The sequence below is a fragment of the Mobula birostris genome, chromosome 8 (genome assembly GCF_030028105.1).
Source record: "Mobula birostris isolate sMobBir1 chromosome 8, sMobBir1.hap1, whole genome shotgun sequence".
Classification (NCBI taxonomy): Eukaryota; Metazoa; Chordata; class Chondrichthyes; order Myliobatiformes; family Myliobatidae; genus Mobula; species Mobula birostris.
Genome location: NC_092377.1, coordinates 30,068,570 through 30,084,169, shown reverse-complemented (window position 1 = coordinate 30,084,169; position 15,600 = coordinate 30,068,570). Strand labels below are relative to the sequence as shown.

The window sequence follows — 15,600 nt, the reverse complement described above, 5'->3', positions numbered from 1 at the left end:
GGGAAGTTGTTGGAGTCGATTGTCAAGGATGAGTTTACAGAGTACCTGGAGGCATATGACAAGATAGGCAGAACTCAGCATGGATTCCTTAAAGGAAAATCCTGTCTGACAAACCTATTACAATTTTTTGAGGAAATTACCAGTAGGCTAGACAAGGGAGATGCAGTGGATGTTGTATATTTGGATTTTCAGAAGGCCTTTGACAAGGTGCCACACATGAGGCTACTTAACAAGATAAGAGCCCATGGAATTACAGGAAAGTTACATACATGGATAGAGCATTGGCTGATTGGCAGGAAACAGAGAGTGGGAATAAAGGGATCCTATTCTGGTTGGCTGCCGTTTACCAGTGGTGTTCCACAGGGGTCCATGTTGGGGCTGCTTCTTTTTACATTGTACATCAACAATTTGGATTATGGAATAGATGGCTTTGTGGCTAAGTTTGCTGATGATACGAAGATAGGTGGAGGGGCCGGTAGTGCTGAGGAAACGGAGAGTCTGCAGAGAGACTTGGATAGATTGGAAGAATGGGCAAAGAAGTGGCAAATGAAGTACAATGTTGGAAAGTGTATGGTTATGCACTTTGGCAGAAACAATAAACGGGCAGACTATTATTTAAAAGGGGAAAGAATTCAAAGTTTGGAGATGCAACGGGACTTGGGAGTCCTCATACAGGATACCCTTAAGGTTAACCTCCAGGTTGAGTCAATAGTGAAGAAGGTGAATGCAATGTTGGCATTCATTTCTAGAGGAATAGAGAATAGGAGCAGGGATGTGATGCTGAGGCTCTATAAGGCGCTGGTGAGACCTCACTTGGAGTACTGTGAGCAGTTTTGGTCTCCTAATTTAAGAAAGGATGTGCTGACCTTGGAGAGGGTACAGAGAAGATTCACTAGAATGATTCCGGGAATGAGAGGGTTAACATATGAGGAACGTTTGTCCACTCTTGGACTGTATTTCTTGGAGTTTAGAATAATGAGGGGAGACCTCATAGAAACATTTCGAATGTTGAAAGACATGGACAGAGTGGATGTGGCAAAATTGTGTCCCATGATGAGGAAGTCTAGTACGAGAGGGCATGACTTAAGGATTGAAGGCGCCCATTCAGAACAGAAATGCGAAGAAATTTTTTTAGTCAGAGGGTGGTGAATCTATGGAATTTGTTGCCACAGGCAGCAGTGGAGGCCAAGTCATTGGGTGTATTTAAGGCAGAGATTGATAGGTATCTGAGTAGCCAGGGCATCAAAGGCTATGATGAGAAGGCGGGGGAGTGGGACTAAATGGGAGAATGGATCAGCTCATAATAAAATGGCGGAGCAGACTCGATGTGCCGAATGGCCGACTTCTGCTCCTTTGTCTTATGGTCTTATGGTCTAATGGAAGGAATGTGGACTTCATACTGTTGAATTTTTGCCATCCACTCTGAGAGCTGGAAATCAGAATCAGGTTTAGTATCACCGACATATGCCATGAAATTTGTTGTTCTGCGGCAGCATTACAGTACAATACTGTAAATTACAATAAGTATATATTTAAAATAAATTCAGTAAGTACTGCAAAAAAAGCAAAAAAATAGTGAGGTAATGTTCATCGGTTAGTTCATCGTCTGTTCAGAAATATAATGGTGGAGAGTAGAAGCTGTTGCTAAAACTTTGAACGTGTTATCTTCAGGCTCCAGAAATGCCTGTTTGCAGACTGATCCACAGCTCCCGTCCCTAGCCACCACCACCAGCACCAAGTCTGAATGTTTTTTTTCTACTAGTTCTCAGCAGCTTTCATTTCCTCAATAAGGAATTTGTTTCTCCTGCTGGATTGAGCCTTGCAAGTGAAATGCTGTCTTAATTATTCAATTGGCATATAAGAAGAGATGGACCAGATCAGTTATGATCATGTCAAACGGTGGGACAGGATTGTGGGCTGAGGAACCTATTCCTGCACCAATTTTCTTGTCGTCTTATGTTCTCACGAAGGATTAATTGTAATATTCATTTTCCGTGTTAAATGGGTCCTACGAAGCACTAATAGGGGGATTCGTGACTGAGGGGTTTGAAGATTTTACAGGAGGAATTTCAGAGCGGTATGAACTAAATAAAGCACCAAGCTATCTCTTTAAGATCATACAAAAGGCATTAAGAAGTGGGTCACTACGTGGCTGTTCTATTGAAGTGAGTATCATCTTAATCCAGAGCTCATCATCCTAGGTTTACATTTTGGTTTAAAGTTTTTGCCAACTCCATATTATCATAAGACACAAAAGCAGAATTAGGCTATTAGGTCCATCATTTCTGCTTTGCAATTCCATCATGACTGATTTATTGTCCCTCTCAACCCCATTCTTCTGCCTTCTCCCTGTAACCGGATGTCTTTACTACTCAGGGAGGGGAGGGAACGTTGACTCAGACCATGAAAGGTCTGTGTCGGGCATTTACAAGGCGCAGATTGGAAGTCTGTGTGGGGCGCCACTCCTCCCACAGACACTAGAGCAATGTGTGGTTAAGTGCCTTGCTCAAGGACATAAACATGCTGCCACAGCTGAGGCTCGAACTAGCGACCTTCAGATCACTAGATGAACGCCTTAACCACTTGGCCACGTACTACTCAAGAGCCTGTCAACCTCCATTTTAAGTATACCCATTGACTTAGCCTCTATAGCAGTCTGTGGCAATGACTCCACAGATTCACCAACCTCTAGTTAAAGGAATTCCTCCTCATCTTTGCGGTCAAGGGAGATGAAGGATTGCTTACAGGGCTGCTTTGAGTCGAAGGACTGGGCAATATTCAGGGCTTTATCTTTGAGTCTGAATGAATATGCCACGGTTGTCACTGACTTCACCAAGACCTGTGTGAATTAGTGTGTGCCTTCGACTACCCAAACCAGAAACCATGGATGAACCAGGAAATGTGTAGTCTGCTGAGAGCTAGATCTGTGGCATTCAAAATCGGTGATCCAGATCTATACAAGAAGTCTAGGTACAACCTACAGAAGTCTATTTTAAGGGCGAAAATGCAATTCCAATTCAGGTTAGAGACAGATTAGGAACTTGAGGAGAATTAGTATGCCACCAAAACACTCGCATATTTCTACAGATGTATCATGGCGGGCATTCTAACTGGTTGCATCACCATCTGGTTTGGAGAGGCCACTGCACAGGCTCGGAAAAGGCTGCAGAAAGTTGTAAACTCAGTCAGCTCCATCATGGGCACGAGCCTCCCCAGCATCCAGGACACCTTCACAAGGTGATGCCTCAAAAAAGTGGCTTCCATCACTCTGGACCCCATCACCCAGGACATGCCCTCTTCTTATTATTACCATTGAGGAGGTGGTAGAGGAGCCTGAAGACTCATACTCAATGATTTTGGAACAGCTTGTTTCCCTCCAGTATCAGATTCCTGAATGGATGATGAACCCATGAACACTTTCTCAGTTTATTTTTACCCTCTCTTTTTGCACTACTTATTTACTTTAATTTTCTTTTTTATATATACTTTGTTGTAATTTATAGTTTGTATTATAATGTATAGCAATGTACCACTGCCACAAAACAGCAATTTTCATGACATAAGCCAGTGATATTAAACCTGATTCTGAATCTGATCCTAAAGGGTCATCCTTCTATTTTGAGGCTGTACCCGCGGTCCTAGACTCCCCCACCATAGGAAATATACTCTTCATATCCACTCTATCTAGGTCAGGGGTCCCCAACCTTTCTTGCATTACGGACCAGTTTAATATTCACAATATTCTTGCGGACCGGCCGACCCGGGGGTGGGGGAAGTAGGGTTGCCAAAGGACAAGAGTAGCAGTCAAATACGTTGTTCACCCTGAGAAAGACTACAATGACCATGAAGCCTTGCGCGGGCCCCAGTGCGCATGCGTGACCTGCGCATGTACGTGCCGATAAACAACTTTTTGGTGATTCTGTCCGGGGCGGGGGTGTTAATCATGACCGGAATGTAGGTGATTAAGTGGCTAATACACTCAATTTCGCTTCTAAAAGGGTTTATCCAACGAATTTAATATTAAACACACAGCGCATATTTTCCTCGCATGAATATAGTGATGAGTCAATTAACAGGGTAGCCTGAAGTAAGTGTTGAATGAACTTCCAGTAGAAGTGGTAGAGGCAGGTTCGATATTATCATTTAAAAGAAAAATTGGACAGGTATATGGACAGGAAAGGAATGGAGGGTTATGGGCTGAGTGCAGGTCGGTGGGAATAGGTGAGAGTAGCGTTCAGCACGGACTAGAAGGGCAGAGATGGCCTGTTTCCGTGCTGTAATTGTTATATGGTTATGTAAGTCAATAGCATCATAACATTTTAAGTAACGTTTGGATTTTAAACACATAGCACATATTTTCCCCGTATGAACGTATAAAATCATTGAAACACACCAATATCGCTGAATCAGTGGGAGCCCTGGGCTGAATACTTGTTTCCCTGCAACAAGGTGGTCCGATCGAGGGGTGACGGGAGACAGTGATACTCGAAGGTGGTTCCTTATGTCCAGTCTATTCCACAATTTAATTTTCGTTGCATTCATTGCAGAGATATATTGGAAATGGAAGCAACGTTTTCAGTGCTTTCATGGATATCTCAGGATATTCAGCCTTGACTTTGATCCAGAATGCCAGCAGAGATGTTATGTCAAACATACTTTTCAGCCCGCCGTCATTTGCAAGCTCGAGGAGTTGATCTCCTTCCCGCGCTGACTTGGTTGACGCACGGGTAATGACCTCGTGTGCGTTCAAGCTCAACAGTGGCCGTGACAGGGAATGAGGAAAGGTGCCGCTGACTCATATCGCCAAATCATATCGTTTTCTCGTGGCCCGGTACCTGGGGACCGCTGATCTAGGCCTTTCAAGATCCAATAGGTTTCAGTGAGAACCCCCTCAGTCTTTGAAACTACAGCGTGCACAGGCCTAAAGCCATCAGATGCTCCTCATACTTAAACCCGTTCATTCCGGGAATCATTCTTGTGAACCTCCTTTGGACCCTCTCCAATTCCAGCACCTCCTTTCTTAGACAAGTGGTCCAAAACTACTCACAATATTCCAAGTGTGGTCTGTCCAATGCCTTATAAAGTCTCAGCATTACATCTTTGCATTTATATTCTAATCCTCTCAAAATGAATGTTAACATTACATTTGCCTTCCTTACCACTGACTCAACCTGCAAATTGACCTTCAGAGAATCCTGCATGAGATCTTTCCAGTTCCTTTGCACCTCTGATTTCTGAATTTTCTCCCCATTTAGAAAATGGTTTATGACTTTATTCCTCCTAGCAAAGTGCATGACCATACATTTCCCGACACTGTATTCCATCTGCTACATCTTTGCCCACTCTACTAATCTGTCCAAGTCCTTCTGCAGACTCCCTACTTCCTAAACACTGCCTGGCCTTCCACCTGTATTTGTATCATCTGCCAACTTGTCCATAAAGTTCCGCCATCCAAATATTTGACATATAATGTACAAAGAAGTGGTCCCAACATCAACCCTTGCAGATCACCACTAGTCACCTGCAGTCAACCAGAAAAGGCCCCTGTTATTCCCACTTGTTGCCAGTCAGCCAATCCTCTATCTAGTATCTTTCATGTAATACCACGGGCTCTTATTTTCATTTAGTTGCATCATGGGGTACCTTGCCAAAGGACTTCTGAAAATCCAAGCAAACAACATGCCCTGATTCTCATTTGTCTTCAACAGATTTCCCCTGAAGGAAACCATGGTGACCTTGGCCTATCTTATCATGTGCCTCCAAGTACCCTGAAACCTCATCCTTAATAATGGACTCCAACATCATCTCAACCACTGAAGTCAGGCTAACTAACTTATAATTTCCTTTTATTTGCCTCCCTCCCTTCTTAAAAAGTAGAGTGACTTTTGCAATTTTCCAGTCCTCTGGAACTTTCCCAGAATTTAGTGGTTCTTGAAAAATCATTAGTAATTCCTCCACAATCTCTTTAGCTACCTCTTTCAGGACCCTGAAGTGTTGTCCATCTTGTCCAGGTGAGTTGTCTACCTTTGCAAGCACCTCTCCTGAGTAATAGCAACTACACTCACTTCTGTCCCGAAACTGGAATTTTTGATATACTGCTGACATCTTCCACAGTGAAGACTGACACAAAATACTTATTATGTTTGTCTGCCATTTCTTCTTGTTCCGTTACTTCCTCTGCAGCATCATTTTTCAGTAGTCTGATATATACTCGCCTCTCTTTTACTCTTTATATATATGGAAAATACTTATGTTATCCTCTTTTATATTATTGGCTAGCTTGCCTCACATTTTTCTCCTTATTGCTTTTTTAGTTGCCTTCTGTTTGGTTTCTAAACTCTTCCCTATCTTCGATCTTCTCACTAATTTTTGCTATATTCTATGCCCTCTCTTTTACTTTTGTGCTGTTTTTGACTTCCCTTGTCAGCCATAGTTACCTCATCCTCCCTGTAGAATACTACTTCAAGTCCTTTTGCACCATAGAGTTTTGAATTTTCTCCCCATTTAGAAAATAGTCTAACCTTTTATTTCTTCTACCAAAGTGCATGACCATATACTTCCTGACACTGTATTCTATCAGCCACTTCTTTGCCCACTCTCCTAATCAGTTTAAGTCCTTCTGTAGCCTCTCTACTTCCTCAAAACTACCTGCCCATCCACTTGTTTTCATATCATCTACAAACTTTGCAACAAACCCATCAATCCATCATTCAAGTCATTGACATATAACGTAAAAAGAAGTAGTCCCAACACAGACTGCTGTGGAACACCCCTAGTCACTGGCAGCCAACCAAAGAAAGCTCCTTTTATTCTCACACTTTGCCTCCTGCCAATCAGCCACTGCTTTATCCATGCTAGTATTTTTCCTGTAAAACCATGGGCTCCTAGCTCACTAAGCAGCCTCATGTATGGCACCTTGTCAAAGACTTTCTGAAAATCCAAGTACACAGCACATCCTTTCTTAGATTGTTGTTGTTCCTCTCCGCACTGCCCCGCTCTACAAAAAAACCACAAGAGTTTTTAGGTATGATTAATTCCTATCACTACTTCATTCCTCAAGCTGCTGAACTTGTGCTTCCCTGTATAGTGCACTTAAAGACAATACACCTAATCACATACTTGACTGGTCAGCAGACATGACCAGGGCATATGATGATGCCAAAAGAGCTCTTTCTAACGCAACCCTGTTGGTGCACCTGCTTCGCAACACGCCTCGAGCCATTTCTAAACATGCCTCGGACCATGCTGTGGGTGCTGTGTATGAACAGTTGGTTCAAAGTGTGTGACAGCCACTTGCCTTCTTCAGCGAGCAGCTCCATCCCACCGAAAGGAAGTATAGTATGTTTGACTGTGAGCTACTCTGACTCTTACCTGTCTGTCTGACATTTTCATTTTCTTCTGGAGGGTTACCATTTCACAGCGTCCGTTGACCACAACCCCCTTGTGTACATGATGGCCAAAATACTCTCGGTCTGCACAGCAACATCTCCACTTGGCCCACATATCAGAGGTCACAACTGATGTACAACATATCAAGGAGAAATAAAGCCATGGCTGATTGCCTGTCATGGCTAGCCTTTGAGGCTGTATGCATAGGGGTTGACCTTGCCGGCATTACAGCCAACCAAGCTACTGACCCAGAGGTCCAGGCTTACTGTACAGCAATGGTGGGTCTGCGGCTGGCTGACATTAAGTTTGGGGAAGCTGGGGTTTCTTTCCTGTGCGAAGCTTCAACCGATCACCATCGCCCTATAGTGCCCACAAGCTGGAACGGACTGTTTTTAACTCCATGCATGGCCTCTCATATCCAGGCTGGAAGGCCTCACAGAAGCTGGTTGCGCTAATATTTGTGTGGCGTAGCCTTCATGAGGATGTGTGTGATTGGATTGCAGCCTTTGTGGAGTGCCAGCAGGCAAAACTTAACCGTCATGACATTGGCAACTTTTGAGATCCCGGAGCAATGGTTTGACCACATCAATGTGGAGCTTGTTGGTCCCCTTCTCTTCCACCCACCCCCCCCCAATATGCTTTCATGCATCTCCTTACCATGGTGAACCATAGGTGGCCAGAGGTTGTCCCTCTAGCATCGATGATGGCCTCAGAAGTGGCTCGGGCATTCATCAGCACTTGGGTTGCTCGGTTTGGCACCCCATCTGATATTTCCTGTGATTGTGGTCCCCAATTCATATCAGACCTCTGGGCTGCGATGACCCAGAACCTCGGCATTGGGCTATATCACATCACAGCGTATCACCCACAGTCCAATGGCCTATGTGAACAGTTTCACCACTCCTTAAAGGCTGTTCTGAGGGCTTCCCTGGTGGATGACTGTTGGCATAATCATCTTCTAGGGGCCCTGCTGGGGTTCAGAATAGCTCCAAAAGAGGACCTGTAGTCTTCTGCAGATGAATTGGTAGAAAGGTGGCCATTACAAGTGCCAGGTGATTTTATTCCTGATGCTATGACTACCTATCAACGGAGTTCCACCCTCCTCAGTAAATTCAATTGCTTGGCACCTGTCCCTACCTCCCACCATGGTGTACAGAACTCTTGGGTTCTCGTTGACTTGCATTCTGCCTTATTTGTTTCCATCTGCCACGATGCAACCCAGCATCCCCTTAGGCCCCCTTACAATGGCTCATCCTGCGTGTTGGAACAGAGAGTAAAGATTTTTATCATAGATAAGAGCTGCAAACCTGAATGTGTTTCGGTAGGTTGCCTTAAAGTAGCCCACCAAGATTTGGAGGATTCCGCTACCATGCCCCTGCCGTCAAGGCATGACCATGAGCCTGTCAACAGCCTTCTGGATGGGCCTGTGTAGGGTAATGTAACCAGTGGAAACATGCAGAATTCACAACCACCAACATTCAGTTGGGATTCACTTTAAGAGGCTGGTCTGACAAGATGACCTAGTTACATGAGGTTCGTGTTACTGCACTTCATGTTCAGTTTTTGAGGTGCAATAAATGAGTTGTTGTGGTGGTTCTTAAACATAAGATGCCTCGTGTAATTTTATTTGCAAAAATCTATGGTACTACTCATGGAAGAATAAAGTAGCACAAGATATTGTGCATTATATAACAAATTCAATTAACTGACTTGCGTGTTAAATGAATGTTGATTAATTAATACTGACTTATTTGACTGTTTACTGTTGTTTTATGCATTACACTAAGAGCTCAGCAAAAAAGAAGTATACTTCGCAGGATCTGGTCAAAACACATACTTACTCTGTAACTGGAGCAGAAACAGTAAGTCTGAAACCAAGTGTTCTATTAACTTGTACTCCTAATTCTAGTGTTACCTGAAAGGGTGAGGCACTATTTCTCTGCAGTTTCCCAGTGGAATCACTGTTTTGTCCTCCTCTCCCTTTTAAGTCGTTACACAAGTACAGCGAACCTATTGCATTCTATTTGTTGCCAAAACAGTCAAGCACAGCTCTCCCTGCAAACTCTCTCATCTATCTGGCATTTTTTCTCATATATTCCTTCACATATGACTTGCAAATTCCTCTCTCCAGAAAAACCCTTACAGTGCTGCATCATATCATTGGGTCCACCTGTCACAAACTTGAATGTACTTGTTGCTCGATCTGGCTAGACATGTCCTGGGGCTACCCTGGAATGAAATTGAAGCTGCCTCATCTCTGTTATCAGGTGTATCCTTAAAGTATAAATTCCAAACTGATATTTCTTTGCAATACCGAGGAACACTACACCATCAGAGTGCCATCTTTAAGATCAGATACGTATTCCAGCTCTGTGTGCTTTCCAAAAGGAGAATAAATCACTTTGTGTTGAAAGCAAGCAGTGGAGTTATCGTGGGTGTCCCAGACAATTTGTTTCATTTAATCAACAACACTAGTCACTGCCATATTGCAGTTTGAGGAAATTTGGTGGGAATGTGAATTGCCATCAGAGTTTAGACAATAGTGAGTACACATCAAAATGTATTTCATTAGCAGTAAAGTGCATTGGGATATAGTTCCTTGAAAGCGACATCACAAGTAGGAAAGGTGAAAGGTAAAGCATGGCATATGGCATTCTTGCCTTCATCAGTCAGGGCCTTGAATAGAGAATCAGAAAGTCATGTTGCAGCTGTATAAAACATTAATATTCATGTACCTGTGCAAATGTTTTTTCAATGTTATAATTATATCCACCCCCACTATTTCCTCTTGACAGCTTTTTTCATATACCCACCACCCTCTGGGTGGAAAAACTTGCCTCTCAAATCCCCTTTACTCTCTACTTTTAAATTTTAAAAAAAACTCTAAGGTCAGTCCTGACCCTCCTCATATGAAGAGCGTTTGATGGCTCTGAGCCTGTGCTCACTGGAACTTAGAAGAATGAGGGAAGAATCTCATTGAAACCTATTGAATGTTGAAAGGCCTATATAGAGTGGCTATGGAGAAGATTTTCCAATAGTGGGGAAGTCTAGGATTACAGGGCACAACCTCAGAATTGATAGACATCCATTTAGAATGGAGATGAGGAGGAATTTCTTTACCCAAAGGGTGATGAATCTCTGGAATTCATTGCCAGTGAGGGCTCTAGAAGCCGGGTGATTGGGTGTATTTAAAACGGAGCTTGATAGATTCTTGATAAGTTTAGGCGTAAAACGTTATGAGGAGAAGATAGGAGAACTTGGTTGAAAGGGAAGTGGAAATGGCAGAGCAGACTTGATGGGTCGAATGGCCTTACTCTGCTCCTATGTGCTATTTCTAGTACAGGGAGCATGTTAATGTTCATTCTCAATTTCGCACTATCACTCACTGCCACTCTCAATTGTCAGCCTGTTTGTTCAGTAGTAAATAGAGTATGTGGATCAAGAATTTCATCTAACTGTACAATGTGAATCTACTGTCTTTAATTCCTGCAACAAACACTTCCCCAGCCCCTGTCCTCAGCAACCTACATGGTGAACCAACTTTGGTGTCCTATTTGACCATGAGCTTTTGACCACAGTAACATGTCATTTTCCCATCTACAAAGAACTATACATTCCTGGCCAGCTTGCCATTTACCATCCTCCATAAACTTCAGGTCAACCAAAACTCTTCTGCCTTTGTCTGACCCACAGCAAGTTCTTTTCACCAGTCACACCTCATCTTAAAAAATATGATTTGCTTCCCAGTTTAATAGCACCTGCTGTATATTTTAAACTTTTTTTCCAAATTTCTTCACTGACATGCCCTTCCCCATTCCCAAAATGCTTTCCTGCTTCTTGTTTTTTTGTTTTCTGACTTCAAGGTAGGGGTTCACAACCTTTTTTATGTCATAGATGAATACCATTAAGCAGAGGGTCCGTGAACCCCAGGTTTGGAACCCCTGCTTTAAGGGATTCATAAAAATTTCCCCTTTATACAAGTTTTGCATGAATGTTGTAACACCTGCTTTGTCCATGCCAAGTTTTATTCGTTGAAATTCTTGAAGCACTTTGAAACAATTTTCTGTATTAAAGATACTTAATGAATGCAGATTTTTGCTGTAGATGCACTGAATAACTGTGGCCTTAGAGATGAATAATGTAGAAACAAATTGAGGATGTAGTTTTAATCTTGTAGGTGAGCTATCAAGGTGATAAAGAGAAATTGATCCGAGTCAGGAATCCTTGGGGTCAAGTAGAGTGGACTGGAAGTTGGTCTGACAAGTAGGTTATTTTGTGTAATTTTTACGTTGATGGTTATCAAATGTTTATGATCCTTAATACATTCTTTTGAATTCTGCTGACCTATGTTAATAGATAGTTATTTATGTAACAAGCCAAGACCTCTCTTCTCAAAAGCAGTGACGTCATGAGGCATTCAACCACAAGTGAGCAGGGCAATGTACCTGCCTCTGATTAGTTATCAAGAGGAGCTTTGGCATCCTGGAGTGAATATTACTGTGCTGACACTCAAGTGGGAATTCTGGACAATGTAATCTTCACAGCCGTCCATGGCCAACAATTCCAGAGATTCATCACATTTATGTCAAAAATAAGTGGATGACTAATTGTTAGCATTAACTAAGTGCATTATTTTCTCTATAAAAGGGCTCACGGGGTTATGGAAGACCTAACTTATGGAAATCTAATTTTATGCAAATTCTCCAAAAAAAAAGCATTTTTCAAGATGGGAAAGCTAGCTACAGAAATGCAAACATCTTCAAGAATTATGGAATAGGAGTAGCCATAATCGAAAAGGACAATCAGTTTCAAACAAATTCCTTACATTTAACTTCCTTGCAGTAATTACAATGCAGCTCCTGGGTCACATGCATAAGAGATTTGCTATGGAAACAAACAAGACAATCTCTTCAATTGATATTTGGAAAATATCAAGCAATATATTTCACGCTTAAAGATCATCAAATCTTGCCAATTGGACGTAGGACCTCTGTATCATTGTAATTATGCAGGGAAAATGATAAATGTTCTTGTTAAGCAACCCTCATTTCTGACTTGGAAATTTCGATTAGCAGACGGTTCTCTGTAATGGGATCTTTACATAACCTGGGGACTGTCTGTAGTTTTAAACTGCATGCATAATGAAGTACGACACACATGCAGATTACATTCAATGAACTCCAAAGTGAACAACTGCAAATTTATTCTTTCTTTGCTTTGTCTCTAATTGTATCCTTTCTCCTGTTTCTCCCTGGTGCAAACTGAGAAGCTTTTGATAAATGATGTAAACAACAAATTATTTTTGTTATTTTCTTGACTATACCTCTTCCCACCCTATCTGCTATTAAAATGCTATTCTCTTTTCTCGTCTCCACTTTATCTGTTTCCAGGACACTACTTTCCACTCCAGGACATCAGAAGTACATAATTTTCCTCTATAAAAGGGCTCATTGGGTTATGGAAGACCTAAATTAAGGAAATATAATTTTATGCAAAGTCAGAGATGTCCTCCTTCAAAGAACGGGGTTTCCCTCACTCCACTATTGATGCTGCCCTCACCTGTATCGCCTCCATTTCCTGAACACCCACACTTACTCCATCTTATTGCTGCTTTAACAATGATAGATTTCCTCTTGTCCTTACCTACCACCCCATCAGCCTCTGCATCCAACACATCATCCTCTGCAACTTCTGCCATATCCAAAGGAATCCCACCACTAAACATATCTTTACCTCCCCACTTCTCTCCACTTTCCACAGGAACCGCTCCCTCCATTCATTCCTTCTGCTTCATCTCCCTCCTGGCACTTATCCATACAAGCAGCCTAAGTGCCACACCTGCCCACACACCTCCTCCTTCACCTCCATTCAGGGCCCCTAACAGTCGTTCCAGGTGAGGCAGCACTTCTACCTGTGAATCTTCTGGAGTTGTCTATTGTGTCCGGTGCTCCTGATGCAGCCTCCTCTTCAATGATGAGACCCATTGTAAACTGGGGAACCCCTTTGTCGAGCACCTCCGCATCATCCACCACAAGCAGGACTTCCTGGTGGCCAAATATTTTAGTTCCAATTCCCAATAACGTTCTGACATGTTAGTCCATGGCCTCCTCATGTGCCAAGATGAGGCCACCTTTATGGTTGGAGGAGCAACACCTCATATTCCATCTGGATAGCCTCCAACCTGATAGCATGAATGTTGATTTCTGCTTCCGGTAAATAAAATATCCCCCCCCCCCCACCCTTCCACTATTCACCTTGCTTCAGGTATAACCTTCTACCTAGCCTCCTTCCCCTCCCCGCACCTTTTTAATTCTGGCATCTTCCCCCTTCCTTCTCACTCCTGAAGAAAAATCTTGGCCCAAGGTGTCAACTGTTTACTCATTTCCCCGGATGCTACCTGACCTCCTGAGTTCCTGCGGCATTTTGTGTAGCTTCAAATCATTTTTCAAGCCACTTTTGAAATTCCAGTTACACATTGCAACCAGACTGAAGTCTGAGTCTTGGTTTTTAAGGGAACTAAGTAGATTACTGAAAATTTGGCAAGATTGGTTAAGTTGTTCCTAGGTATTTAAATTGTTATGCATATAATTAGATAATTTTGAGATCTTGGAAAATAATGGAGCTCCCATTGAGAAAGGATGATATTTCTGTTCATGTGCCATTCCTTTAAATAGCAACAGCATAATTACCCTTTTACATTTTTCATCTAATTCCAGTGCACCAGAGTGGAAAGAGATCCCCGATGAAGAAAGAAAGCACCTTCATGTCAACTCGGAAAATGGAGAATTCTGATAAAATTGAAATTCTTCCTCTGCCTGTCTTGATTTTATAACTTGCTTAGTGGCTACCAAAGCGAACAGGTGGAAGCCTAAAGTAAAACTGGAAATGTTATAAGTACTCAGTATGACAGCTTGTGGAGATGGAAGTAAGGCTAATTGTTTAGATCAATGTACCTCATGTTAGAATTGGAAAATGTTACTGTTGAACAGGTTATAATGTGGAAGATAACAAGACAATGCAATAATATAAAATATACTGCCCACAGAGAGAGAAACCACTGTGTTAGTTTGTCTCCATGCAACTAATATAAAAATAGAATTAGTGCATTGTAGTTACACACTATAGGTACTATAGCTTGCATTGATTTTAATGTTTTTAATGTAGCAAGATATCCCAAAGTGCTTGATAGAATGGTAATTCAAAAGTAAATGGTGAGTCAAAGAAGGAAACACGGGGATGGGGGGGGGGGGTACTGTGTGAAGTAGATTGTAAATTGGGTCTTAAAGATTTAATAAAAAAGTAAAGTAGCAGAGCTTTGAATGGAATTTCAGAAAATGGAGCTGGGTAGCTGAAGGGAGCATCGCAAATAGAATCATGGAGAAGTACAACACAGAAACAGACCCTTTCGCCCTTCTAGTCCATGCCAAAACCATTTAAGCTGCCAACTCCTGTCGACCTGCACCAGGAGCATAGCCTTCAATAGCTCTACTATCCATCCATCTATCCAAACTTCACTTAAACATTGAAATCGAGCTTACATGCACCATTTGTGCTGGCATCTCGTTCCACATTCTCACAACCCTCTTAGCGAAGACGTTTCCCCTCATGTTCCACTTAAACTTTTCAACTTCCACCCCCCACCAATGACCTCTGGCCGTAGTCCCACCCGACCTCAGTGGAAAAGGCCTGTTTGCATTAATCCTATTTATACACCTCATAATTTTGTATACCTCTATCAAATCTTCTCTCAATCTTCAACAATTTAAGGAATAAAGTCCTAACCTATTTAATCGTTCCTTATAACTTGGGTCCTCATCCTTGTAAATTTTCTCTGTACTCTTTCAACATTATTTCCATCTTTCCTGTAGGTAGGTAACCAAAACTACACATAATATTCCAAATTAGGCCTCAACAATGCCTTAAAAAAAACTTTAACATAACTTCCCATCTCCTGTACTCAGTACTTTCATTCACGAAGGCGAAGCTTTCTATACGACTCAGTCTGCCTGTGATACCACTTTCAAAGAATTATGGACCTGTATTGCCAAATCCCTTTGTTCAACCATGCTCCTTCCCTGCAAGCTTTGATATTCTTCCTCACTGTCCACTATACCCCCAATCTTCGTGTAATCCATAAATTTGCTGATCCACTTAACCACATTCTCATCCAGATTGTTGATATAGATGACAAACACCAATGGACCCTGCATG

At 42.2% G+C, this 15,600-nt stretch overlaps 1 pseudogene; it reads left to right on the top strand.

Annotated features, from left to right (window-relative positions):
• Positions 1-15,600, top strand: part of LOC140202165 (calpain-2 catalytic subunit-like) — a 107,930-nt pseudogene that overhangs the window by 59,114 nt on the left and 33,216 nt on the right.